The sequence below is a fragment of the Dermacentor albipictus genome, unplaced genomic scaffold, assembly GCF_038994185.2.
Source record: "Dermacentor albipictus isolate Rhodes 1998 colony unplaced genomic scaffold, USDA_Dalb.pri_finalv2 scaffold_21, whole genome shotgun sequence".
Classification (NCBI taxonomy): domain Eukaryota; kingdom Metazoa; phylum Arthropoda; class Arachnida; order Ixodida; family Ixodidae; genus Dermacentor; species Dermacentor albipictus.
The window spans coordinates 4,374,069-4,401,009 of record NW_027225575.1 but is presented as its reverse complement, the minus strand read 5'-3'; the positions used below and the strand labels follow the sequence as shown (position 1 = coordinate 4,401,009).

The 26,941-nt window shown below is 42.3% G+C and overlaps 1 long non-coding RNA gene across 2 annotated transcripts; it reads right to left on the bottom strand.

Annotated features, from left to right (window-relative positions):
- Positions 1-1,065: 1,065 nt before the first annotated feature.
- On the bottom strand, positions 1,066-26,920 carry LOC135918739 (uncharacterized). Of its 2 annotated transcripts, XR_010569755.1 has the most exons (4): positions 26,409-26,920; positions 25,351-25,477; positions 23,546-23,679; positions 1,066-1,237 (listed from the first exon to the last, which is right to left on the bottom strand). It is a non-coding gene; the product is annotated as an uncharacterized lncRNA (long non-coding RNA). The 2 variants fall into 2 exon arrangements; XR_010569756.1 differs by lacking the exon at positions 23,546-23,679 and having other exon boundaries at positions 1,069-1,237.
- Positions 26,921-26,941: the final 21 nt, after the last annotated feature.

The window sequence follows — 26,941 nt, the reverse complement described above, 5'->3', positions numbered from 1 at the left end:
AAAAATATGGCCCAAGTCAAGTGTCATTTTAGGCTGCACTGTCCTCTTTATGGGGCAAATAGTAATAGTTTGGATTCTAAGGAGGTCCCACTGGTTGCTTTTTCTGACTTAACCTAGGCCATGCTCAGCTCTCAGCGGAAAGGAACAGGTAAACAGGAGGACTTGCCACATAAGCTGGAGGTAGCACTCCACACAGATTTAAGCTTAACATACTGCGTGCTTCCACAGCCCTGGGGGGCTATTCTGTAAGGGTTGACCAAGTGGACTGTCCATTTTAGCACATACTGAATGAATAGAGCATGAGCGCCTGCACTTATGATTGCTGCTTGCTCTACCAGCTTAGAACTCTAATCAGTGTGCGCTGAAGTAGACGGTACACTTAGTGAACCCTTACAGAATCCTTCGATCACTGGAGTGATCTTTGTGTTGGTAGGTTGCAAGTGTTGCACTTTCTCTCCTTTCACATAGGCAGTTCCCACACATGGATGTCATTTCGCAAATTGTATTCATATTGCATTTGGTCTACAAATTTTCAATTCATGCTATAACCAGGCTCACCATCTCTTGTCCTGCATATTTACAACCTTATCTTCTAATTTCTGCATCGACACTGCACACATTCGTAGCAAATTGGAGTCATTCTCCATTATTTCCTCAAGCACTTGAAGTAGATACTGCAATAACACCAAGGACAGTCACATGCAAACCTTGGGCTTGTAGTGCTGCTGAAGGGCGCACACATACTGTTTATGCTAAAATTCTCAGCAGACATTCCTAAGTCTGTACGAGTTCAACTTTAGCTGGCTAAACTGAACGAAACTGGACAGTGCAGCTAGTAGTGTTCATCTACCGATTATACAACTGCTGCCTTGAGCATTGTGCCTGTTGCCTTTCGTTTCTGTATTTTCAAGTTCAAGTACAGTACACATGTACTTTACCACTGTACAAGTAGAAAGGCTTGAAAGCTTTTCCTGGGCATTCAGCAGTCACTATTTATTCCTATAAACCTTCCTGCATGTGAAAGCAAGAGAAACTTATTAATTCATGCTGGCAGCATACAAACATAGGTACTTGCACAGAAAATGTTTATTTTCTGCACTGATGTTCTTGCTGACGTAGATATGGTGCTGGCTCCCTCCTTGCCCAAAGCATGTGCTTGCTGTGCGACCTAGGAAGCCAGTTGACGGCTTCCTAGGTCAAAAGATCAAATTGAATTAAGAGGCATTTTGTTTTAGCTCTGGAAAGAGAAAGCAGGATTGAGACATTAACATGTAAAAAAATACTTGCCTAAAGAAAAAGGAATACACAAGCAAATTCACTAAAGAGGTTCACTTTCAAGAGCAAAGGTATGGTTACGATGACAGGTACAAGGAAGCTCCACAGCTTATTGAGGTTTAAGTTCAGTAGTTGTTGAGCCACGAGGGTTAGCATGCTACATGTTGCACATTATGCCTTGTAGAGCAATATTGCACTATGAACAATGTAGTAACTATTTAAATGAACTGACAAAGAACACTGAAACTCCAGGCTAGTTGGGTCTGCATAAGATATGTTATAGACACATTACTGCATTTAGTGTTTTTGTCACTGATCTTGTGCACCACGGTCATTCACTCCTATCCAACATGAAATGCGGTTACTTCTTTGAAACTTCATCTAGTCCTTGAATTTGCAGCATGCTTATGTCTAAGGAAGTTCATTTGGTTCCTGTTAATGTGGTACATCTAAGCAACTACTATCAATTGCCTGTAGTGTTCCCTTGCATGTACAAGAAGTCCTTAGCCCTTTCAATGCATGATACTCATTACATTTGACACTTGGGACTTGTGCAAGGTGCCATTTAGGATTATAAATGCCTTTCCACATCTGATAGTTACCTCCAGGGTTGGGTCATTCCCATGCCGAATGCCTTGATTATTACTGAGATCATCTCACATTTTCCTTTAGAATATTCTTGCCCACTTTTAAGGAAGCATCCCACAACACAGTGTCACCATCCTGGTGGCGCGTTATGGAGTTAACGCATGCGCTAGCTGTACCAGATGACATCAACTGAAGGCCACTGAAGATAAAACTCTCTGCAAGAGTTTTTTTGCACAAGAAATGCAAACAATACAGAATAGTCAAAATGCAGTTATCTGGCAACACTGGCTGCATCCATCATGTTTGTTTGGTGCAATTCTGAGGTGGCTCCATGTTGTGAGGCTTGGCGAACATTGCCATGTGACTGTTTGGGACTCTAAAATGCAAGAATTGCCTTCATTCACCTGTTAATCAACAACAAACTTGAATGCGCTGCCATGAATAAATGAAGCCATGCCAATGAGTTTTGTTCTTTTGAATATCCCTCTGAATGGCATTTTCAATAGCCATACTAATTTGAAACTGAAACCTATGCTTAGCCTTTTTCTGTTGTGATGTGCACATTGAACTTCAGCTAATTGTTTTAATATATGGCTAATTCGCTCTTGAACTTTCACAGCAGGCCTCAAACACCCTTTCATTGCAATACAATGTTTCAGATACATTTTTTCCACAAGAAAATGTCGCACGAGAAAAATCAAAGCAGTAGTACAAAGGTGATGTTTGTTAAAGCTGTTCTGAGCTCTATGCCCATGTGACAGCTTCATTCACACTGGATTTGCGCTTTGAGTGTGTGAGCTGAAATTGTGCAAATCAGTGATTAAAAGTTTGGCTGGACGTAGAAATTTGTTGCAGACTAATTAGCTGCAGTTCCGTTTTAAATATTACACATGCTGGATGTCATTATGATCAAAACGTTCATGCAAGAAAAAAAAATGGCTTTTATAATACAGTTTAAATTTACGTACTAGGGATCACAACCTTAAAAGCTCTGGCATCTCCCAGTTGGAGAGTCGACACATATCGCACAAGTGCGCTACGTATATGGCAGAGCTGTAGGCGATACTTGAGCTCTGGTATGGGAGAACGCAGGGAAGGAATTTTGCGTGTGGCGTCTAGACACAGAAAGTGGAGAGAGTGTCTCTCTTGGCAGTGGCGCTCGCCTCCTGAAATCATGGGTTTGCGGCACTGAAATATTTCTATCTCAGCTATTAATAAACAAATCTGAAAAATTATTGCGGCAGAACGCTCCCTAGAGGGCATTTAACAACTTCCATTGTATAACCGAAATTTGTTATGTGGCCTGGTGAGGGGCTCTTTAAAAGGTTTAGCTGATTTGCCTGCACCACTGTAAACTAGTTCAAGGTGGTGCATCAGAAGTTCAGAAATTATCTGAGGTCCGTTTCATTCGCCTGCACCACGGTGAACCAGTTCAAGGCAGTGTGTGAAAGTTCAGCAATTAGTGCAGCTCGATATCTGCGGCGCAGGCACAATGGAATACTTCAAATTAATGCCAAAGCGCAGGCATCATGTTTTGTGTGATTAATGTGCACCGTAATTTTCAGAGCTCCTGAACTGTGGGTATGATCAGTTTCCGAGGTGTAAACACACCGCGCATGTACGTAGACACAGCAGATGCGTGAAACAGGGTCTCAATAGCACCTGTGTGCTGCACCTATTAAGCACCAACAGTACACCAGATACAGCAAAATCGTTAATCAGTCCTGCATGTTTTGAAACAAATGGTGGGGTTCAGAGCGCACCGCTGCTGCACCACTAAAATTAATGGAAGAGTGAAGCACCTCATAAACTGTTTCAGGTGGTGCAGGTGAGACAAACCAGACCTCTACTCTAGCTCGAGTTCATCTGCGTAAGCTTGAGAGGCAGAGTACAGCACAGTGACGGGTCCTGAACTACAGATATAAGTCGATGTCTTGAGGTCATTGGTGATAAAAATAGTGGAAAGCAATGTCCCATTTGCACTGGACACAAAAAATAATGTAGAGAAATGAGCAAATGTTTGGGATGGTACGGTTAGTTCTGCTGGTGACAGAAGTAGTTTCAGTATGTGCTGTATGTTAATAAAAAACCATTCTTTCGGTACAGATGATCAGACAGCATTTTTCTAAAAGCAAAGTACACCCTAGAAGTGAACATCAGTGTCTTGGAATGAACTAGTCATGCCTTTGTTAAGAAGAATGCAGACAATTGTTTCTTTTCTGTATTCAATTTTACAAGGCAATAATAGCACAAGAAAACTACCCAATGCAGATGTATTGACAGAGGCATATTTAATCTGAAGTAGTGTCAGTACAGACCCCTGACTCGCAGCCTAATGGCAAATACAGAACATGCTAGTGTATATGCATGCAAAAGCACAACAGACAGAGCATAGCGTAGATGCAGCAGATGTGTGTAAGTGGGGTTTCGATGGTGTCTTGTCTGCTGCATCGTCTGTTGCAATGCTGATTAACACCTGCATTTCTGCACCAAGGTGGCAATGCATGAAACGTGCTCCACCGAGGAAGAGTGCTGAAACACTGCTAACCAACAAAGCACCTTTTGAAATGAATTGCAAGGTTTAGAAGGCATTATCAATGAAGCACTGAAAAGAATGGCACGGCTCAGCACCATGTGAACTGTTTCAAATGGTGCTGACGAATCGAACAGCCATAAAATGACATAGACACAAAAATGATCACAGGGCAAATGTGGTCAATGAAGATCAACCGAAGTCCAAGTAAAATTCTGTTTCTGATCACTTTTGACAACATGGAAAGATTCAACAAAGCACTCTTTGAAACAGTGGCACCCTGTGTTGACTGCAGAGGTGAATGAGAAAGCTGTCAATGTAGACATCATTTTGATGCAATAGACAATTGTGCGGTACACAGAACAGGTGCTGCAAAGGCGGAGTGGTACTGGTGCAGCAGATAAACAGTGCCATGGATGCTGATACGGCATGTTGCACGTACTTTTCCATCAAGCGATCAGGTGAAGGACATCTTATTCACTTGGTTGGATCACTCAGTGGCCTTGTGCATATGGCTGCTTTTATGAATAAGTGCGAGCTTCTTACATTTTCTGTAAAGTTCTAAACCAATTCCACAAAGTTGCGCCATAAACAACATTGCCTGCTCAGTCTGAAGCATGGACAGTCAAGCAAATCTGCCAGGAGTTTTAAAAAAAATAAATGAATAATAATAATAAATACTACCATTGTACAGAAAAACTTTGTTAATATGTACCCACTTAATAAGTAATTACAATTTAAATATAGTGGTTGTGATGAATCCCCTGCCATGTCACCATTCAATCTGATGTAATGGCTGACCACTTAAGCCGTAGTCACTTAATGCATGCCAAATGGTTAAAGCATAGTATTTACTTCATTTTCATTTTTCGGCGTGTACAAGTGTGACATTGGCGAAATGTTGTGCTTGCAGACCATAGATAGCAAAATTATGGCACACGGACCTTTCCCATACTGCAGTTGCCACCGACGTCAAAACATGGTAGCCATGATGTTTCCTGCTCCCATAGCTTCTACATCATCATCATGGATGACGACGTGGATGATGGCCCTTCCGTATCCGACATGGTTAGCGTTGACCATCATCACGGCATTCGCAGAGAAGTGGGGACTGATGGAGAAACTGGCTCGTGGACTTGCCAAGTTTTAAGATGCCTTCATCACAGCAAGGCCACTACGGCGGCAAGTGAAAATCGAAAGCTTTTTGTTGCCTACCCGCAAATAAAACTTGTCTGCCTATATGTTTGAGTGAGAATTAACATGTTTTTTTTGGCCGGTAAGTTTACAGCCACTTATCTGTGATTGTCGGTTAATTAGTACATCGCTTAGTGCATACCTGATCCACATTCTTCGCCAATCACATATTAACGAGGTTTTAAAGTAACAGTGCCCGCAACAAATTTCAATGTGCTGGACACTTTTCTAGCTGCATGTTGAAACCCTGTCGAAGAGGTTAGCAAGCGTATCTACGCCCAGTGGAAGTGCCCACTGTCTGGAAAGACCACCCCTATGAGCATCGTTTCCATGGTGTTGCGAACCTCAGCAGCACCAGCTAACCAGCAGATGCAACGGTTCCCTGCAACGCAGTGGTACATCAACTGTGCCATGCTACAACTGAGAACTGTGGTGCAGCGGCATGATTTTGCACCAAAGAATTGAAGGCTATGGTACAGCACACCATGACTGGGGCGCATGGTGTGGTAAGCTGTGCATGAATCGGACACACTTTATTTAGTACACCAACCACCATGTCTGCACCATGCGAAAGTGCCACACCCACTTCAGCCACAGCTGTGCACATCACTGAGTGACATTCCACGACAAGGCTATCAAAGCGGTCTGCGCACTGGGCTTCGGGGAAGATTTTTCAGCTGATATTGAATGTGCACCCAATAGCAAACAAAGGCATATGTGCTACAAAGTGTAGACATCAATTACCATAGACGTTTAACATTTTGACCAGATGGAAAATATCCGACAGTGATGTTAAGGACTCAAAGTGCAACAAGGCAAGGACAACCAACGTATATGATGGGACCTGCACTGTTCTTTTTGTGTAAACTCGTCATCCCACAGGTTCTTAGTGTCAATATGTAAAATTTACCAGACCCAGTTTCTCGTGTCAGTCAACAATATACACAATAGAATTAACCTCTAACATTATCACTAAAATGAGTGCTAAAACCCTTTAATGCTTACATTAGGACCAGAATTCACAAGTGGCTGTAATATCAACGTGTAAGCACTCAGAGGGTTCTTGAAGCAAACATTGTTGAGCACAACATGAACATCACTTCCAGCAGCAGAAGTACACGTGATGGGAGACAATGCCACACTCTTGAAGTCACTAGTTGCGAAGCAATACACAACACTCTTTCTTGCAAAACCTTATTACACTAATAAAATTGGTCGGTCAAGTTTTGATTTATCCCACTTTGAAGCAAGCACATAAAGAGAACATCCCCGTCTTTCATCCATGATTAAATCACCAGTATTAAATGGACCCACCTTAAAGTTTATTTGGCAGCAACATGTGTATGTCCATGCTTGCATCGTTTATTGATTGTCTCACTCTAGTAGAACAGATGACCACGCAGACTGATCATGCACTTTATGATGCTTTTTTTTCTCTAGAAAATCACACATACCGACCACACACACAACCTCCATCACACCTGCACAGAGCACTCGAGTGTTATGCTGCAGAGAAATGTTATCAGTGAATGGCTACTGACAGCGCAGCAACATTACTTTGGCTGTAAAACGAGCGCTGTTTCCCGCGCGTTCAGTGAGGCCGCAAAGCACTCATTTAGCAACTTCATTCACTAACGCCTTTAGTCGGCAGACGGCAGATCTGAACCATGCGTAAGAATGTGCGTTTCCACTGGGAGATAAATGATAAATACTCTTATTTTCTCTAAACAAGCACGCGTACATGCTGCACTTCGGTCATCTGCCATTTACAAATTCTGCCATGTAGCAGCACCATAACCAAGTAATGTTACGTTTGAGTGATTCTGAAAAAGGCTCTTAATAAGTCTGAAGGGACCTAAGATAAACAGTTTCATCTAATATGCATTCTTGGCACTAGTACACAGTAGCACTGGTTGGCTGGTGCGGTGGTCCATAGGATGCGTCACAAGGAAAATAAGCTCGCAAGTAACCTGGCAATGAAGTATCAGGCAGCTGAAAGCATAGGTTTGCATAGCAGATGCACATTGGACAGAAAAGTGAAGTACTTGGGATAGCTTACGCTCTACGTTAACACAAGCCGCAAAAAATAAACAATCCACATCTTTATTCACTTGTTTGAGCGTAGCTCCTCTTTGAGCTTGCCATTCTGCCGCCAAAACCAAAGACGGATGTGACATCCTGGATGCGAAAAACAAAGAACGGATGTGACATCCTAGACGTGACATTTGGGTGAACCTAACACCTGTGTTCTGTCGACCGGGTGAAAGCAGACACTTCCTAAATTATTATACAAAGCTTTATGCCACAGAGTTTCATACAATAATTGCTAAGGCCTGAATGTCGCCCCCGAGGGCTCCGTAGTCGCTGTGCATGTCTGAGCCGAGAGAAGGTGAGAAAGGAGAACAACTCTTTTTCGCAGGATGTGATGTCATATTGCTGCTTGTTTTTGCTTTTTTGAAACAGCTACTCTCGAACGTAGATTAGCCATTGCCGTCATGTTGGCTGCAAGTCGTTTTGCGCATGTTGAAAGGACCCAAAAATGCACGATATTCATGCAAGCGCAGTTTGACTTGTGCAGTCGTGGGCTTTGACTGTGACATTTGCTTTCGCCATATGTGAATTAACAGCTTGCCGACAAGTAAACCGCCATTGTACTTAGGTGAATACCTTGTTTTTCGTTGTCCTGAAATAGCAAGTAGCACGTCGCCGCACTAGCGACTTCAATGGGGTGCGATTGCTGCGCATAGCGGGCAATTTAATTGCACAGTAGGCGCGGCATTATTGGTGTAGATAAAAACTTCTCCTGTGAGCCTTACTTTCGTCAGTCAGTCGGTTACCATATGTTTCACCGTTATCCACTGCACATTTTTTTATATCCACTAACGATCTGCTTCAAATATCGACTAAGTGTGTATTCATCTTGCAGCTTATTTTACGGCTTAATGTTTTCTCAGTGTGGCTTTTTTTTTTTTCTTACAACTCGCGATAGGCAGCAGGGTTACAGCCGTGAAAGTTTTCCTTTTGAGCAAACCTTTTCGAATTGGAGTTTTTGCTCGTGTTCACGATAGCAATTTTCAGTGTTACATTCGCCGCTACATTTTTCAATTCCATGCGACCTAGATTTAAGCTATCTCAGGTTGTATTCACGCGCAGACTTTTAGCAAAAATAGTTGCAGCATGCCAGTTCTTTTGGAATTGTGCTATTTGTGAAATTGATTATATTATCCCCTAGTCATGCTAAACTACTTACCAGTCAGATGCTTGAACTACTGAAGAAGTGTTTGCAGTTTTCCTTCCAATTCAGCATTGTAACTTATGCTTCTCAGAAGTGGGAGTGTGGTATTTGTCTCTGCAGCACTGCCACGAGTTCAAGTCAAGATCCAGAAGTATGTGTCGCATGTAATTGTGCCCACCGACTGTCTCTATCCGTATGCCACTAGAAAGTACAAAGAACTCATTTCTCAATTGTCGCAACATTTCTTTTTCATTCCATCTTCAAGAAATGTGTTTACTTCTTTTCTTGGTCATTGTGGACTTGCACACATTGAAGTTTCAGATAGTTTGGCAAAAGCATTGCATAGTGGGCTGGCAGGTCTTTTTTTTTGTATTTAGCGTCTTGCCCTTCTGACTGGCCAAATTCTGTCGACACCAGCAGTGCATCCCTCCTTCCCCTACTGGATTACAAATATTTCGCACTTCCTTGGAATGTCTGTTATATGTGCCTCATAACAGTACACGGTGCCATTTAGTATTCTACAATGTTGAATTCAGCACATGCACCTTCATATGAGCAAGTGTAGGTTTGTATTGCAATGGGAATAGGAACATGAATGCTTCTTCAATTGTCTCCATCACATTGCTAGTGCCTTAAATGTGCGAACATGGCTTGTAACAATATTGCTAAGTGTTTCATGTGAGGATGTGGAATAGACTAGCTTCCTCCTTTTCTGCTGAAGGTATTCAGCACAAAAAAAAAAGAAGAAGAAGATGATGAAGAAGAAGAGATAGCTACCCCTTTTGCATGTTGGCCTTCAAATCTTGTAGCTAATGGTGTGAGCAGCCTGGGGTGTCCCTGAAGAGTAATGCTAGTTCGTGCATAATCATACTGTTGCTGCAGGGAGGATGATATCTTAAGCACATTTTTTTTCATACAATTAACACAAATGTTCCCATCTTTCCCCTTGTGGCTCAATCACAGAAGACCTGTTCGTTTTTCAGTTAATTTGTTGTTCACTTTGTTACATATCAGTATTATGTACTATCAAATTAGTGGGAATGTAAAGCTATTTGATGTATTCATGGAGAGCCCTAGCTGATCCCTCGTCATGGGTATGTGCCATATATCACAGACAAGTCATTCTAGTCTCTCTTCTTGTGGTAAGAGTATCCCAAAGCCCATTTTGTATGCCTGCAGAGCAGTTGACATTTAGACATCAAATGCCAGCTCACAAAGCATCTCACATGGCAACCAGCCAGGGAGAATTCTGCAGTTTCCAATCATACCATTTCTATTGTCCTTGGCAAATATTTTGATTGTACACAGCGGGAATAAATTGTATGACCATATAAAAAAACAAAAAGGGATGACAATGGGCATATATGGTTGAAAGTATAGTACATTATGACCAGCATTAGCTCAAGCCCTGCTAAAGGTCTGCGGTGTGTAAAAAATTTAAGTGCTGCTTTTCATACGCTACAGCTGCTGCGTGCATTAAGCTCACAACTGCCTTCTTGGCAGCATCACCCAGGATTGCCCACTCTGTCACATGCACTTTGACAGCATCTGCTTTGATCTAATTAATTGCATGTCAGTAAAGATGGGTGTAGTTCACTAAAGACTGACTAAGCTGCATTCGAATGCAACCAAACCATTCCCGAAAATTTCTCGAAACCAGCCTAGCAGGTTTCGAGAACTTTTAATCTGGAAAAGTGACAAAATAAAAGTTATTTGAAGTAAGTGATGCAATGCTGATGAGGTTTGGGCATGCATTTTAAGGTGCTTGGCCTTCATTATCTCTAGTGATACTGAACCTGCCAAATGGCAAGGGTCTTGAATTCTTCAGCTGAACTATTTTGTTGCCCTATATTGTCTTTATACGCGTAGTGCGCACCAATGGATGCGCCACTGGTGGCGGCCTTGCACAGAAGACACGGGAGAGGAGTCAGCCGCACGCCGCAGTTTGTTGTGTCATTTCTCTGTCTTATTTACTACCCGCCGTAGTTGCTCAGTGGCAATGGTGTTGGGCTGCTGAGTATGAGGTCGCGGGATCGAATCCCGGCCACGGCGGCCGCATTTCGATAGGGCAAAATGCGAAAACACCCATGTGCTTAGATTTAGGAGCACGTTAAAGAACCCCAGGTGGTCGAAATTTCCGAAGTCCTCCACTACGGCGTGCCTCATAAACAGAAAGTGGTTTTGGCACGTAAAACCACATAATTGATTTTTTTTTGTCTTATTCACGTTTTCAGAGCAAAATAGGCAACACCCTTCGCATGTGTGGTGCAGCCAAAGCTCCAAGGAATGTCGAAGAGGAATTGTTGCAGTGTGGGGGGCTCCAATACCGGCAATACGGTTCTAATCATTCACCGCAAAGCCTCATCAGCAGGAGCAATGGATCGTCGCTTTGGCAGGAAATTTCTTGTTCTCATCCTTTCCTTTGTCGCGTTGGTGTTTTTTCCCACTCGATCATAGACGCACAAGCGACGAAGTTCGTCTGCAGTGTAGCATGCGATTTAAAGGCATTTCACTAAAGTTTGGAATGCCGTTTGCCACTTATATTGTTTTCCACTTCTTTACTGCGTTGCACTAGCTAGGCAGCACGACTGCATGAGCACATTGTGTTGTATGTTAAAGCTACTGAAGTTTGCAAGAACTGAAATTGTTGGTTTTATGTGGCCCAGTAAATTCTCACACTAGCTGTCGTGCACTTCATGTTTTTACATATATTTTATGCGTGCCTTCGCACACGTTTAACTGTTGCTAGTTGCTTCACGCATAACTCTTGCCGATTCTTTTGAACTGCGAGATTGTCAACCTGCCTCGTTTGTAAAGGGTATAAATCACGCTGTGTCTTATCGGAATGATACCAAGCAAGTGGTTCTTCAAAGGGAAACTGAAAGGTTTTCCAGAAAAAATGAGTGAAGAGCAGTACGCCGTAATTTTCAACCCTCTGAATTCGAATATCGCATCGAAATTGAGTGAAAGAAAGTGCAAACATATTTTATTTCGACGAAAAGTGCAGCAGCAGACACGCCCAGCTTGCGCACCTCGTTTCCGCTTGTGATTGGTCGGGCGCCTCGTGACGTCAACAATGGTTCGGCTTGCAGACGACGAGTGAACGCGACAGCCATCGCCTCACTTGCAGCGCTGTTGCTGTCGTGTGCAAGATCACTTGTAAGGGGTTTATACTTGTACATACTACATGTACGAGCCGATTGCGAAGAGCCGGCCTCTCCAAGAAGCAAAAGATGCTGGTGCAAGCACTGCTTTCCACGCGAACGAAGGCGAAGTGTTAGTATCTCTTAGTGTTGGAAATGTGCTTTGGCGAGTATGTTTTTTGCTAAGCTGCATTCAGCGTTCCAGTGAGTACGTTTCCGGGCAAACAACTGTAGTGTTATGTTCCTGCATGCCTTCTCGTAGAACGTAAGCGGTGATGCGATCTTCAGCATTTGTGCGCTGCCCCAAAGCTGCCGGCAATCTACACAGACGGTTTAAACGCGGGAAAAGTTTACCGGCTGTTGTAGCACGTGTAGTATAGAACCTTCATCAGCGCGCCATCCGCGCGCTACTCGTAACCGGTAAATTCCGTCGCCTACATAAGATGGACGGTTTCTTATGTGTGCGAGAGAAGGGGGAGTGCAGCGTCTTGGCATGAGCAGGCTTTCCAACACATGCAAACTTTACGCTTGCACTGCGTTATGGTAGCTGCATGCACGCTGTTTCACAACACACGTGCGAATAGAAAATTCGCGGCGCTTGGCGATGAAACCTGTGTCAAGGGTGGGCGATAAACATGCACCTTCCGTTCAGCGTGCTAAAATTTTTTTTTTAGGAGAACTCAAAGCACGCATTATTGATAAACTCTGGTAGTAATCGTCATGGAAGTGGTTAGAGCACAATACTTGTTCTTGAGCGCTTGAAGTTGTTTCGCTTCACAGCAGCCTCCCACTTAGCTGAAAGCTTCTTGTCTTGCAGGAGCTAATGGAACATTGTCGCGGCCGCTGGTGTTCGTGCAAGCGTAGGCTGCACAGAACGCCGGCATGATCGGCCTACAAGTTCAATTGATGCTGTGCACGGCAACTACCACTCCTATATACACACAAATAAAGGAATGTAGGGTAGAGCGAAGCAGATTAGGACGGCACGCAAGCAGAAATAAGCCCGGTCAGGCATGGTCGCGGAGACTGCGAAGGAGCGGAACACCAGTGTTGACGTCACTAAGCCGCGGTTTCCGGTCTCCGCTCGCATCGTCAGCGTCAGCAGCAGCGCGCGCCGCTCGACAGGGGGCTGAGCTACAGCGCAATTTTAACCGACGATTGCGTCGCTCCTAAGTGAAAAATCCCCCCCAAAATGTTACCTTCATGGTTTATAAGGTTCCCACATCCATATATGAGCGTCTTATTGAATTCGACAGACTCCTCAGCTTCCCTTTAACCGCTTTATTCTTTTCGCCCAAGGGCATCTTAGATAGTGTGGTTTCTGGGGAAATGTGTTTAGAAAATAGGTAGTTCAGGGCGAGAATCGCTAATAGTTGCTGCATACAATATTTTTGTTCCATTTTTCGCTGAAAAGTTCGCATCACATTTGGGAAGTGATCACACCTTGATGCCTGTCTAAGCAGATTTAACACGATGAGTGATTTGTTTGTTTCACAACATAGTCCCTTCTTACATGTGAATTTTGTACTCAACTGAATTCTTTCTTATTATGCTTACGCCGCAGAGGGCTAAACCCAGCCTTGCCGCCAGCGCTCATCTACTTTGACTGGTGCTGCTTTGCCTTTAAATCTACCATATGGAACCTCTCTCGAGTAACATTAAAAAAAATGAAATGTTGGTCAGACTTCAGCTTTGTAAGTGTCCAAGCAGCTCCATTGGGGAACTAAAATTGCAAAAACTGCAGCGGGAACGGCAGTTTATTGGCGTATGCAGCAGAATTGCATCGGCGGTACAGTGCTAACATGTGCTCTCATTAATACGTGCGTTTGGTAACTTCGTTGACTAGTGTGCGCATTTCCATCAATAAATTTGCAATTACTCTTCTTGAGGCGACTGACTGCACTTATTCGGCGATGTCACTTGTATTCATAGGCGGAAAGATCACACAACATGTGCAGACATCGCACCGTGCGGATATGTTTGAGAAGTCTGCATCAACGACAGGTGATTATGGAAAGCAGCAATATGGCAAGGGTAGAATTTAAAAAAAAAAAAACTACGATCGAGACATCGCATTACTTAACAAAATGTATCGGCTAGTTAACATGAGCTCCACTTCATGTAAATGGGGTTCATGGCGTTTGTCTGCAAGACGCACCTGGTACATATGTGGACCATGTTGTCCCAAACACCGGTAACATTGTGCTCGTACCCGCTCCCACAGAGGTCAGCGTCTTCCCTACAGCTGTCCACTGCAGTAGAAGCAGTCTGGCACCCGAACAAAGGTGAAATCGCAGCCGCGAATTTAAGCCATCCTTGCTGCAAAGGGTTGCCGTCTGCTACTGATCCCGTGCATACTGTTGGAAGCACCCACTAGGTAGCTATCAGTGGTGCCTCTATAGGCAGTGCACTAGGCGAATAGGAATAGTATACAACAAACATCTTGTGGCTTCCTGTTGTCTTAACACCCTATAACTTCCTTAGATGTAGGGCCATTTGATATTCATCAATATTTATACAGGATTTAGATTATGCCTTTAAAGACGCGTCCCTCATGCTTACATGTAAAGGAACACTGATGTTTAACTTTTGTACTGAATTTTTTTTATATTAATCTGGTTCCACATGGAAGCTTTTACAACCACACCTTGCCACTGAAAGCTGGGTGTGCTTTGAGCGATTCTTAATGTGTGCCCAGACCTGCTTCACTAAAGAAAATTTCTTTTGAATCTTCTCAAACATCTAGGTTAATTTAATTCTGGTGTTCCATAAGTCACAACCACACCATGTTAGTAGAATAATTTAGAATTTCAGTAAAATGGGGTTGCTCCATGTTGAGGTGCAAAGCAGCATGTCATTGTAAATGGGAGCCAGAAGCAGCAGCATTCTAAGGTATTGTGCCGCACCATGCAAAGTCCAATTATTGTGCCCCTAGCAACTCTCGCTGGAAAACGTGCTGGTGAAGCACTGTGAGGGGGCTCTTGAGGTACGCTGCAATCTTCCCAAAACGGCGTCCGAGGCGGCCATCTATTTTGCCTACAGGACGAAAAGTCCGTGGCCAGGAGTGCATCAAGCATGCAGAAATAGCTGTCGATTGCGCTACTGAAGTTCTGGAGATGATTTGTAGTCCTGCCCTCAGGTTGCAGAACACAGCAATGCTGAAGCAAGCAGTGTGGTGAAAGCTGTTTCAGGGCTCTACCAAGGCACAGCCAGCACTGCATGCACATACAGTACTATGCACACGCATGAGGTTTTAGCACCAATACTTACAGTAAATTGTATTTGTGCAATTTAACTTTGTTTTTAACATTGCCAGGTTTTAATATACATGAGAAGACGTCAGTCTCTTAAATTTGATTCGTTTATACACAAAAAGTGTGTGTGCATTGAAGGGGTTAAGGCTCCTTTGTCAAGCCAAAATGCTTCCTGGCATGATAAAGTGAAGTCTTGTGCATTTCAGTCTGTAGTCACACACTGCACTTTCAAAAGTGCAATCAGAATAGTGCACAGGAAAACACACAAGCAATAGTTCAGCAACTTATTTGAAACAAATGCAGCTTTGTTTTACAGAATGACCACATTCCAAAAAAGCAAGCACATGCTATGCAGACAATTCAGCCAACTTATGTTAATCGGGCAGCTGTTAGTGTGTCTTGCCTTTATATATGCAAATGTTTCAAGTCTCAAAATGTGCCCCTACTTTGTAACTTGTCCTTTTAATTAAAACAATGGATGATTTCAATAAATGCTAAATTTAGCAGCATTGTCACACTGACACAAGAAAACTACATATTAAAATGGCAACTGGGTGATTCCACGAGAGATCAACACGAGTAAAAAATTTCATATTTTAGATTTCCTTGAATATTTTATATTTTATGAGCATATCACTAGGTGGCACTAAAGTGAACGTGGCTTCTTTGCCAAATGAATATTTTAGGAGGAAAAAAATAACGAGATTCTTCAGTGTGCAGGTGCCTATTTAACGTGCAAGGCATTTTCACAAATTCACAACGATGTGAAATACATTAGGTTACAGCTACAAAGAATACATTCTTGTGTGTAAAACCTAGACGTAAATAAGGGTCAGCTAGCACTGCTTCAGGCTTCCTTGCAAAACGGAAGTGTTTTAGAAAAATTGCTTAATTTCCTGCAATCTTCAAAAGTTGCTATATTTACGATTTTTTATCAAATAAACCAATACATTTAGACTTTTGAATTTTGCTGGACTGTGAGACCTTAACCTATGCAATAATTGTGCTGAATGTTCTTGCTGTGTCACAAATTACCATATCTACAATTCGCCTCAAATTTGAAGTTTTGACGAAAATGAACGCTATTTAAAAATAAAAATAAAAAAAAACATCGTAAATTTTTCTCGAAATCTCATAAACAACTATTCACAGGCGCGTGAAAAAGAATATTAAAAAACATGTTGCATTATTTTGTTTGTAATCGCAATACAGGTGGTATAAATGAGAGCTTTGCCAGAATGCAGCAAGGTGCTAAGAAAAAGGAACATCAGGGTAAAAAGAGCGTGCATAAGGCTCTGACTTGCCTGCGAAAACACCCATGTGCTTAGATTTAGGAGCACGTTAAAGAACCCCAGGTGGTCGAAATTTCCGAAGTCCTCCACTACGGCGTGCCTCATAAACAGAAAGTGGTTTTGGCACGTAAAACCACATAATTGATTTTTTTTTGTCTTATTCACGTTTTCAGAGCAAAATAGGCAACACCCTTCGCATGTGTGGTGCAGCCAAAGCTTCAAGGAATGTCGAAGAGGAATTGTTGCAGTGTGGGGGGCTCCAATACCGGCAATACGGTTCTAATCATTCACCACAAAGCCTCATCAGCAGGAGCAATGGATCGTCGCTTTGGCAGGAAATTTCTTGTTCTCATCCTTTCCTTTGTCGCGTTGGTGTTTTTGTGCCTTCTGTTAATGCAGGATTTTTATTTCTTTGTGTGCTACAGAATTAACAGTTAACTCTGTATAAATGTACACAGGTAACAGAATGTACGGCAGGTAAATGCCTCTAAAAATGTCGTACTGGTCATTACATGAACGTCATTATACAACCTAAGAGGCGGTGGTGGGAGTGACGATATGGTGTTGGTTAAGGCAGGGTTAGCTGGCAGATAGTTCCAGCGATTGCTTATTTTACCGCCCCTGAAGAAAAAGAAAAAGAAAGGAACTGTTAGAACACTATATAATAAAAAGTTCACAGTCCCTAAGGATCACCACTCGTCGGAAAGTTCACAGTTTCTTAGAAAAGCTGGAAAGGAGCACGAGACTTCCTCTTTCAGATACTTGGGTCTTTTGCGAAACATCACCTGGTCCGCGCACTCTTGAGGAATTTGCCTTCTGTGCAAAGCCTCAAGTAGAGCATTTATTTCTTCATTGAAGTATTGGCAGGACCAGATGAACTCTAGGCCAAACTTGCTGGTATACAACGTATTGGATAGTTGTTGAAGCACCACTGACGAATGGTCAACGATAATAGCGTGTTGAGAACACGTCCTAAGTTAACGAAGTGCTGCAGTACTGGCAGCTCTTTCCGCATTTTTCTATAGGACCAGCTGATCCAGAGGGCCAGATCACGCAGTTCTAATGGAGCGAATCCAATCTAAGTGGCACAGTTGCTTGCCTGTTGACTTACGGACCTGTCAGTGCACACTTGTTGATGATCCGCACATGCCGCATGGAGGCAGGGAGAGGGCACAAGGAACTTCGAGCATACCCGCTGTATACACTCAGAAAGGCTCGATTCTTTTCCAATTACCTGCAGCAGTGCGAGACACTAATACAACGCGATCGAAGTTCGTGGTGTCAGGCTCGCTTAACCAAATGTGCCAAGACAGTATGCCTGGAACACGTGGCAAAGATTTCCACTGGTTCTTTTTGAGGCGGCGAAAGTTCTCTACTTCATCCACATCTGCACAGAGCAGTCTTACGGTTTTCAGCGTTGCGGTCATCTGCGCCACCATTTCAGAGGCTGACCTAATGACTGTCTGCTCCGAGATTGTACAGCGAGGCTTGGTGCTTTATTAAGCCACCAACACCATCGCAAGCGTTTTTGCCATGTCCTGTGGCCGAAAAAAGCCACTTTGTTGACACGTTCTGGTTCTGTGACAGCTCCTAAAGCTGATACTTGTTTTCGAAATGGCTATACTGGCGCCGTCAGACACGTATGTAGCATGTTTGCCAAGCTGACGTTCTTCCTTCATGCACTCATAGATTTCTTCCAGCGCAAAGCAAGCGTGTGCAGTATCATGACATACGTCATCACTGATGACAGCAAAACATTGAATGGATCCTCTACTCGTGACGACACACGTAAATAGCGAGACCTGTTTTTTTGTGCCAATGGTATGATTGTACGACGTTCGGTATAACAGCTGTCCAATTCTCTGCAAAGTCAGACACAGGATCCATGCTGTTGATTCCGTTTGGCGTCGTGTATTGCTGATGTTTGAATGCCCTTATATAATCATGGGTGATCCACTTGACAAGCCATGCACCAAGCTCCTGGAGAAAGGTAGTAGCCTGTGCTGTCTTTTTGACGAGGTCGCCATTTTTCCATACCGCATTGTTTACCTCTGTCTCTTCAGGGATTCCCAAAGTTGTAGTAGTAAAAGCATCCTCATTTGCACAATAATCACAATCGCCCAGGTAAGAACCGGTCGTGGGCGAGGTGCAAAGACATAGTTCTTTGAGGTGGGTAATTGTGTAGGCACCTTCAATCAGCTCTTCTAGCGCGGAAACACACTGTGTGGCGTCGGCGCAATACATGCAAAGGTACACTTCCTGTAGAGCAAGAAGAAACCATTTCGGCCGGAGAGAATAAAGCTTTGAGCCCAATAGATGTATCTGAATTGGCTTCCTTAAAGAGACCATATATCTCCCGCATCGAGCGGGTCATGAATCTCTTGGCAGCATACTGTGTTTCCATCAAGCGAAAAAACAGATACTACGTCCTTTTTGTTGGGACTCTGCCGAGCACATCCATGCTCGTCTTTGGTATAATATTCCACAGTGGTCTAAACGTCTGTTGGGTTCAACTGTGTTCTCTCAGGTGCGTCTGGTGCTGACCACATTCCACGGTTCTTGTGCCAGCGTCAGGATTTGTATGTCATGTAGGCTGACAAATTTGGAATGAGAGCTTGAACTTTTCCACACTCCAGTTGGTTTGGCAGCAGAGTCAACAAGTGCATTCGCTTTTGGTACGAAGAGCACATGTCATAGGTTTTCTATAAATTTGGCAAACCATTCGGTGCACATGCCGCATTTGGTACCTGAGGGGTCCAAATGGCGCTTGCACTAAACGAAGTAAGATTTGGGCGTTGCAGTGCCACCGAGTTGAATTCGTTTTAGCACCGGGCGAAAGTTCCTTCGTCGCGAATCCGACTTCTGCTGATGAACGCGACGCAAAGTTTCAAGTGGCACTTCTTTCTACCTCCCAGTTCGTCTTTTTTTTTTTTCAATTCAATTCTTTATTTGCAGACATAGAACACACAGAAATACCAGAACTGGTTGGACCCATAGCCACAGGCTAGTGTCGGGTCCAATGAAAAATGAATAACAATTGCAAGTACAAAGCAATTAAGATACATCACGTGCATACACATATTTGTCGCATACCATTAAGTTGCACGAGCATACACAATGAAATGTGAAACAGTGAAAAGCATCTTATACTATTAAACATTTCTAAGTAAATACAATACACTAGTTAGGAGGATTGCAGGTAAGTTTCTGCATTATTATGAACACACAATATTAACCTAGACAAAATCGAAACACTGCAGGTGTCAGCGAGTTACTAAAGAAAAGAAAGGACATCATGATTGTTACCATTGAAAAGCATTATTGAGGCTAAGCAAGTATTTCTTAAGTACCGATGAAAAATTATTTGCTTGTTTCATTTCTGCTGGTAGTTTATTCCAAAATTTTTTTTTGACCCTGAAAACTGTAGCAAACGTTGTTCGTAAATATTTTTAGTTGGAGGAAGATTAAAATTACCGCACGTTTGATTTCTGGTCGCACGACAAGATGAGTAAAATATAGAAACATGAAAAGGGAGGTTGTGTTTAACAATGTTGAAGACACACGTGGCCATTTTTAATTCGTGTATCTTGTCATACGGCAACACATTCATTCTATTAAATAAAATCAGACTTGCTTTATCGTAACTTGAATGGGCAATTATTCTCAGGGCGCGCTTTTGAAGTTTGCGTACAGGTTCAAGATAAGTTTTGTATGTCGTACCCCATGATTCATTACAATATGTGATATGGCTACGGATGAGTGCAAAATATAAAATACACAGTGTGTTAGTATCGAGACTATGCCGTGCTCGTGAGAGCGCATAGCATCCTGATGCGAGCTTTTTACAAACTGCGCTTATTTGTTCTTGCCAGTGCAGATTGCTGTCGAAAATCACGCCAAGATATTGAAATGAGTTGACTTCGTCTAATGGAAAATCGTTTATTTCTAAATTTAATGATTTAGCAGGAAAGGTATTGTTACGCATTTGAAATACCATATACTTGGTTTTACTGACGTTAATCATAAGTTTGTTCATTGAGAACCATTCACTTGCTTTTTTCAACTCTTCGTTTGCTTTAGTTTCAGGATCACAAGTGTTATCGGCTGTTACTACAATACAAGTGTCGTCAGCGTACATAAGGGTTTCACTCGTACCAAAAATAAGTGGGAAGTCGTTAATGTATAATGAAAATAAAAGGGGTCCAAGGACGGATCCTTGAGGGACTCCAGTGCGCATATGCTTAGGCGATGATGCAATATTGTTCATTCTTACTACTTGTATTCTTTCATGAAGGTAATCAGTAAGAAGATCTAATGAGCGACCGTGGAAGCCATAATGTTGTAGTTTATGTAAGAGTATGTTGTGATCAACTGTATCGAATGCTTTTTTTAGGTCCAGGAATATGACACATACAAGTATATTATTTTGCAAAGCTTCATTAATCATTTGAGTTAACGTTAACACTGCTGACGAAGTTGAATGATTCGGACAAAAGCCATGTTGCTGTGGGCACATAACCTTATACTTATCAATAAATTTGTGGAACTGATGCGTTAGAATTTTTTCAAATATAGTATTAATGGTACTGAACACGGATATCGGCCTGTAATTGCAAGGGTCATTTCGGTCTCCCTCTTTGAAGATAGGGACAGATAGGGACCCTTAGCTATCTTCAGCTTCTTCCGGTAAGAATTCATCGCCTCCCATGGATTCACTTCCCAGTCTTCTACACTCCATCAACTCGATCAAAAGAGATGATTTTTACAGCAGCCGGATCTGAAAGCGTGAACTAAATATGGGAGCCAATGATGGCCGAGGAGAGGCATGACTCGACGAATTTATGTAGGAAATTCAGACATTTTAGAACGGCGTGGTTGAAATAATTCTAGTTTACCAAAACTGCCTTTACGTCGCAATTACGGTAAAGTTTAGGCAAGTCAGAGCCTTATGCACGCAGTTTTTATCCCGATGTCCCTTTTTCTTAGCACCTTGCTGCATTCTGGAAAAGCTCTAATTTCTACCACCTGTATTGTGATTACAAATAAAATAATACATGTTTTTTAATATTCTTTTTCACGCGCCTGTGAATAGTTGTTTACGAGATTTCGAGAAAAATTTACGATGGGTTTTTTTTCTTTTCATTTTTAAATAGCGTTCATTTTCATCAAAACTTCAAATTTGAGGCGAATTGTAGAAATGGTAATTTGTGATACAGCAAAAATATTCAGCACAATTGTTGAATAGGTTAAGGTCTCACAGTCCAGCAAATTTCAAAAGTCTAAATGTATTGGTTTATTTGATAAAAAATCGTAAATATAGCAACTTTTGAAGACTGTAGGAAATTAAGCAATTTTTTAAAAACACTTCCGTTTTGCAAGGAAGCCTGAAACAGTACTAGCTGACCCTTCTTTACGTCTAGGTTTTACACACAAGAATGTATTCTTTGTAGCTGTAACCTAATGTATTTCACATCGTTGTGAATTTGTGAAAATACCTTGTGCATTAAATAGGCACCTCCACACTGAAGATTCTCTTTCATTTCATTTCATTAATTGTACCCTCAGGGCCGAAGCATTACAGAGGGGAGTGGCAAAAAAAAAACATTTCTGTGAAAAGATACTTATACATGGAGTTATATAATGTACCAATGCAAATACAAATACTCTAATTAACAAATCAAATCAATACAAATCACCAAACTACGAAACAATGTAAAATGAGTAGATGATACAGGCAAGCACAAGCAAACGAGAAAAAACGAGAAATAACATGAGGTAAAGAACTAATTAGTTACTGTTAAAGCATTTTTGAAATGTTGATGGTCTGTAATTTCTGCAGTAGTGGTAGGTAGGTGGTTCCACTCTTCACAAGTCCTGGGAAAAAATGAATATTGAAAAGTAGAAGTCCTGCAAAAAGGAACGGCTACTTTATGTCGGTGGTCAATGCGTGGTGATACGTACTGGGGAGGAAAGATGAAATCAACGTGTAGAGAACGATGCTGAAATATGCGGTGAAAAAGACACAAGCGATAAAACTTACGGCGAGATGCTAGTGATGGTAGTTCAAGGCTCGATTTCATATTAGTCACACTTGCGGTTCGAGCGTAATTAGACATAATAAAACGGCGTTATTTTTTTCCTCCTAAAATATTCATTTGGCAAAGAAGCCACGTTCACTTTAGTGCTACCTAGTGATATGCACATAAAATATAAAATATTCAAGGAAATCTAAAATATGAAATTTTTGACCCGTGTTGATCTCTCGTGGAATCACCCAACTCCTTATTGAACAGAAAAGAGTACACAGTAAGCTTTCATTAATACGACTCCACTTAATTTAATTTTTTCACTTAATTCGATCCTGGCCGCCAGCCCATGCATTTCTATGGGCCTAAACATTCGTTATTTCGATCCAAAAATTTACATTCACTGGATGATGCGAACTTGACCACACCCCAGCAACAACCGCTTTTAGTGGCAGCGTCTGCCTGAGCAGAGCTTAGCGGACAGTGAACAAATGCCATCTCCTGTTTGAAATGCCTATTTTTGACCCACCCAAGGAAGATTTTCAAGCAATAACGGTAGCTGACAATGTCCTGTTGTGGTATGTATCTGATTCTAATGGCCACTTTTTGTTTTCGAAGGAAATTGAGCCATAAATTGCCTAGCTGTACAATTGTTTGCGAAACTAAAACCACGGTTACGGCATTCATATGCTTTACTGCATATCATGGCTGTAGTACGGTGAAGCTGACTTTAGAAAATCAGCTGCCAATCTAAAAAATCTGGTATGTGTTAGGTTTCTACTTTGGTTCGAAGTTTAAGTCCTTTCTGCTTTAGTTTTACAGTTTGGACAAACAGAAAGTTGGTGCACGTTCCTTTCGGAGGCATGTTACTCAAGCACATACTGCCAAATGAATAAACAGTGTTTCAACAGGTTTTGCATTTTAATTCGACCCGTCGGTCTTGTGAGGGTAGAATAAACGAAAGTCGAATGTACAAATCACATGATGAAGCACCAGGAAAGTTACCTGCACTGCTTGTAGTCTTGCTCAGGTAGTGAAAAAGCATGGAAAATGTTCTTCACACAACATTTTGCTGCAGAGGCAGTCATCCATTTTGTTCGCTCTTCACAGTGTTGCTACATCACCATTTGCTTAGCCTCCTATGCCCAAAAAAAGTTGTTGCCAAATATAAAATAATCTCATTCACATGTTTTTCACCATCTAAGCAGTGTTTGCTGTCAATTATTAGTGCTTTCTGTAACCTAACCTGTATGTTAACACTGCATGTTAGTGCTAAGCTTACCAAAAGTTAAGGATGCTGAACGTTTATTTCTTTTTTCTAGACATAAAAAGTTGGGTGCTTAAAGGCGAGCCACATTTGCACAATGCTTGCAAGAACAGTAGCTTACATTGCCTTTCACAAAAATGGAGATATCAACCATCGCCGAGGCAGCTACTGCATATCTACTTGCCTGTGGGCAGGAAGCTGTGGACCTGTTTATTGCTGCCTTCTTAACAAGGGATTCAGTTATAAAACAAAGAGGGCAGGCAGAAATGAACTATTCTGTATCATGTGCACTTTCTCTCAATTCACATGCTTCTGTCATACTAGTCCTAGGGTTTTAAAGAGAACTTACAGAGAACTTCACGTGACAGGAAAAAGGTACCTGTTGACCTGAAATTCCCTGAACTCAGCAGAAACCGGATAAAGAACAGCCAAACATTTGTCAAAGATTTGTCACAACTCACTAGAACTTATCAATATTACCAAAGAGTCATGCAACATAACATTTATCTTGCAGTTGCATTACCACAAACATGGCTCCACACAATATTTTTGTTTGAAAACATACGTGCATGCATGTGCTTGTATCGGAGAGCTAGATAAAAAAGAGTTAGTAAGCAACGTCAGATAGATGCAATTTGTTTGGCTTACAAAACAAAAAACGGGTCACTACTTAGCGATAGTTTTCTTTTGTGCGTAACAACTTGACTCTTGAAAAGTTCCTCAGTCTATAAAGGTTTATATAGTGAAACATAAAAATATTTGGACGCATTTGAGGTATCACCTAGCCCAAAAAGCTACCAGTGGCAGCCTGTCTCGATCGCGCAATTCCTGGCACTCTCCAATATACAGCATGTCTGACTGCTGCAGTGCTCAAGTGCTCTGCAGCTGCAGGAAATCGAGGGATAAGGGTTGATTGCGCGATTTATGGCATATCTAGGTTTTTAATTTAGTACCTCCTCTATACGAGGTCGACACTATGCCACTAGACCACTGCTGTGCTGCAGTCATCATAATATTAATTACTCATCGTATACACAAACTATACAGCTGGTTATGCAAAATTTTAAACTGAGCAAAGAAGACAGGACGTGAACTGAAACATAGATGCACACACAAAGCACAGACTTCCAACTGGTTTTGTTTCGTGAAGGCAGGGAATTTATAAGGTACCTCAATATAGCAAAACGAGGAGCAATCGCAATGAAATCATGCATGAGGCAACGGATGAAAAATAGCAAGGCCATGTTTGCATTAAGAGTGCAGGAGAGTCATAATGTGCCCATCTTCTTTTAGATTCTTGTTCTACTATCTCTTTTGCGACAAAAATTTTAAATGTGTGTAATACTTCGTGGCAACTTAGAACATTTAAATGATTAAGCATCTCCATACCTTAAATTTGTGGACAAGCTTTTCCACCTCTATATAACAATAATTCTCTGGTGTCTAGCATCACTCAAACCACTACTAATTAAATCCACCTTTAGACAAGCAGTATGTGCATTAGAAGCAGCAGCATACCTTTTTAGCGAATGGATATACATACCAGGTTCAGATTGAGCAACACAACACGAACCAGTACTTGTGTCCATTTGTCTTCAATGACGCACTGACAGGCCAGGTCTTGATAAACACAACAAATATACGGTGCGGGCAGATGAAATAAGCAGAAGCTGTGAAGACAGCAATACAGTGAAACAAATTAGACAAATTTGCACACAGCCAGCGATCTGGGAGGAGGACAATTGCCAACTTTACTACCCCAATTATAGGCAAATGCTCCTCATGCAACAAGAAAAAAAAAATGTTTTAGGTGTAAACAGCACGAGTGCATGGAGTTGGTTGATATTCTAAAAACAGCACAGACGACAATTAAAGCAGACACACTATTTCTGTCATCCGCCTTCTTGCTGTTTTTACAATGTCGATCACAGTTGCAAAGCTACGCACGTGATCTATGAATGAAAGCAACGCACGTGTATAGAAAGCTTGGTGAGCAGATTCATACACCCATATATGTTTGATGTTGAAAGTTCCCGTAAAAGCGACAGCAGCTCAGTAAAGTGGGTTCGTTTACCAGCTCGCTCACAACCTACACATTGTGTGATTTAACTCCACGGCTCACAAACGAGCTGCTAAGCAGCTTTAAGTACGCTTTAACTACGCTTTCCTTATCTCACTGCAACGAATGAAAGCCTCTGACGCCCCTGTTGCTGTCAGTGCAAGCAGTGAGAAAGGTCATTAAATGTTGCCATGTGTTGCATGGGTAAATAAGAGGTGCACAGCGTAGCCATCCCATAGAGATGGAGAGAAAAAGACCTACGCACGAGATAAATATCACAGGACGACATCCACACTAGTTGAGTGCATGCATTGCTGGCGCGTGGAAGCTGCCGCCGTTCTTTTTACAGCGGTGCAACGCGTAGGAACTGCAGTAGTAATTGTTGAAGGCACGAACGAATCAATTATCCCGCGAATCACTGCGAGACCTGCGTCAACCGTTTCGTGTTCTTACGAATTTCGAGATCACATCGACCACAGCTCGAATGTACAACTGGTTTTTACAAGTGTCAGCGAGAGAACGGGTAATCGCACGACACTCACCTGTGCTCCAAGTGCGTCGCGGTAGCACCAGCAGCTGGGCAGCAAATGTCATCAAGCACTGGCCCATCGCAGTGTCCGCAACTTAAGGCTTCTAAACATCCGCCAAAAACAAGAAGCAAGCCACATCATGCATACGGTGCGCGTGCGAACGAGACGCGAGCCATGACGTTCCAGTTCCAGAGTGGTAGTCATAGAGTTACTATACTTAAAAATTCCGGTAAACGCAGCGGGTGCCAACGTAAAAGAACTAAGAACGTTGGCGGGGGCAGCAACCTATGGCGCCCATGCCAACTTAGTGAACGCAACACGTTCGCTCGAACGACCGGGTGCGCGCAACGCCGGCTAATTTTGTGATGCTTAGATTGTGAATTTGTCAAGTAAATCTCGATAACGAAAAAGAATCCTGCCTTATAAAGAGACGCGGAGTTCCCAGCACCTTAGAACATTTTAGCTATTTCCATGCCATTGCTGACAGAGCAGTAGAGAAAATAATCTGATATATAATTAAAGCGCCAGCCATCGGGCAAGCATCA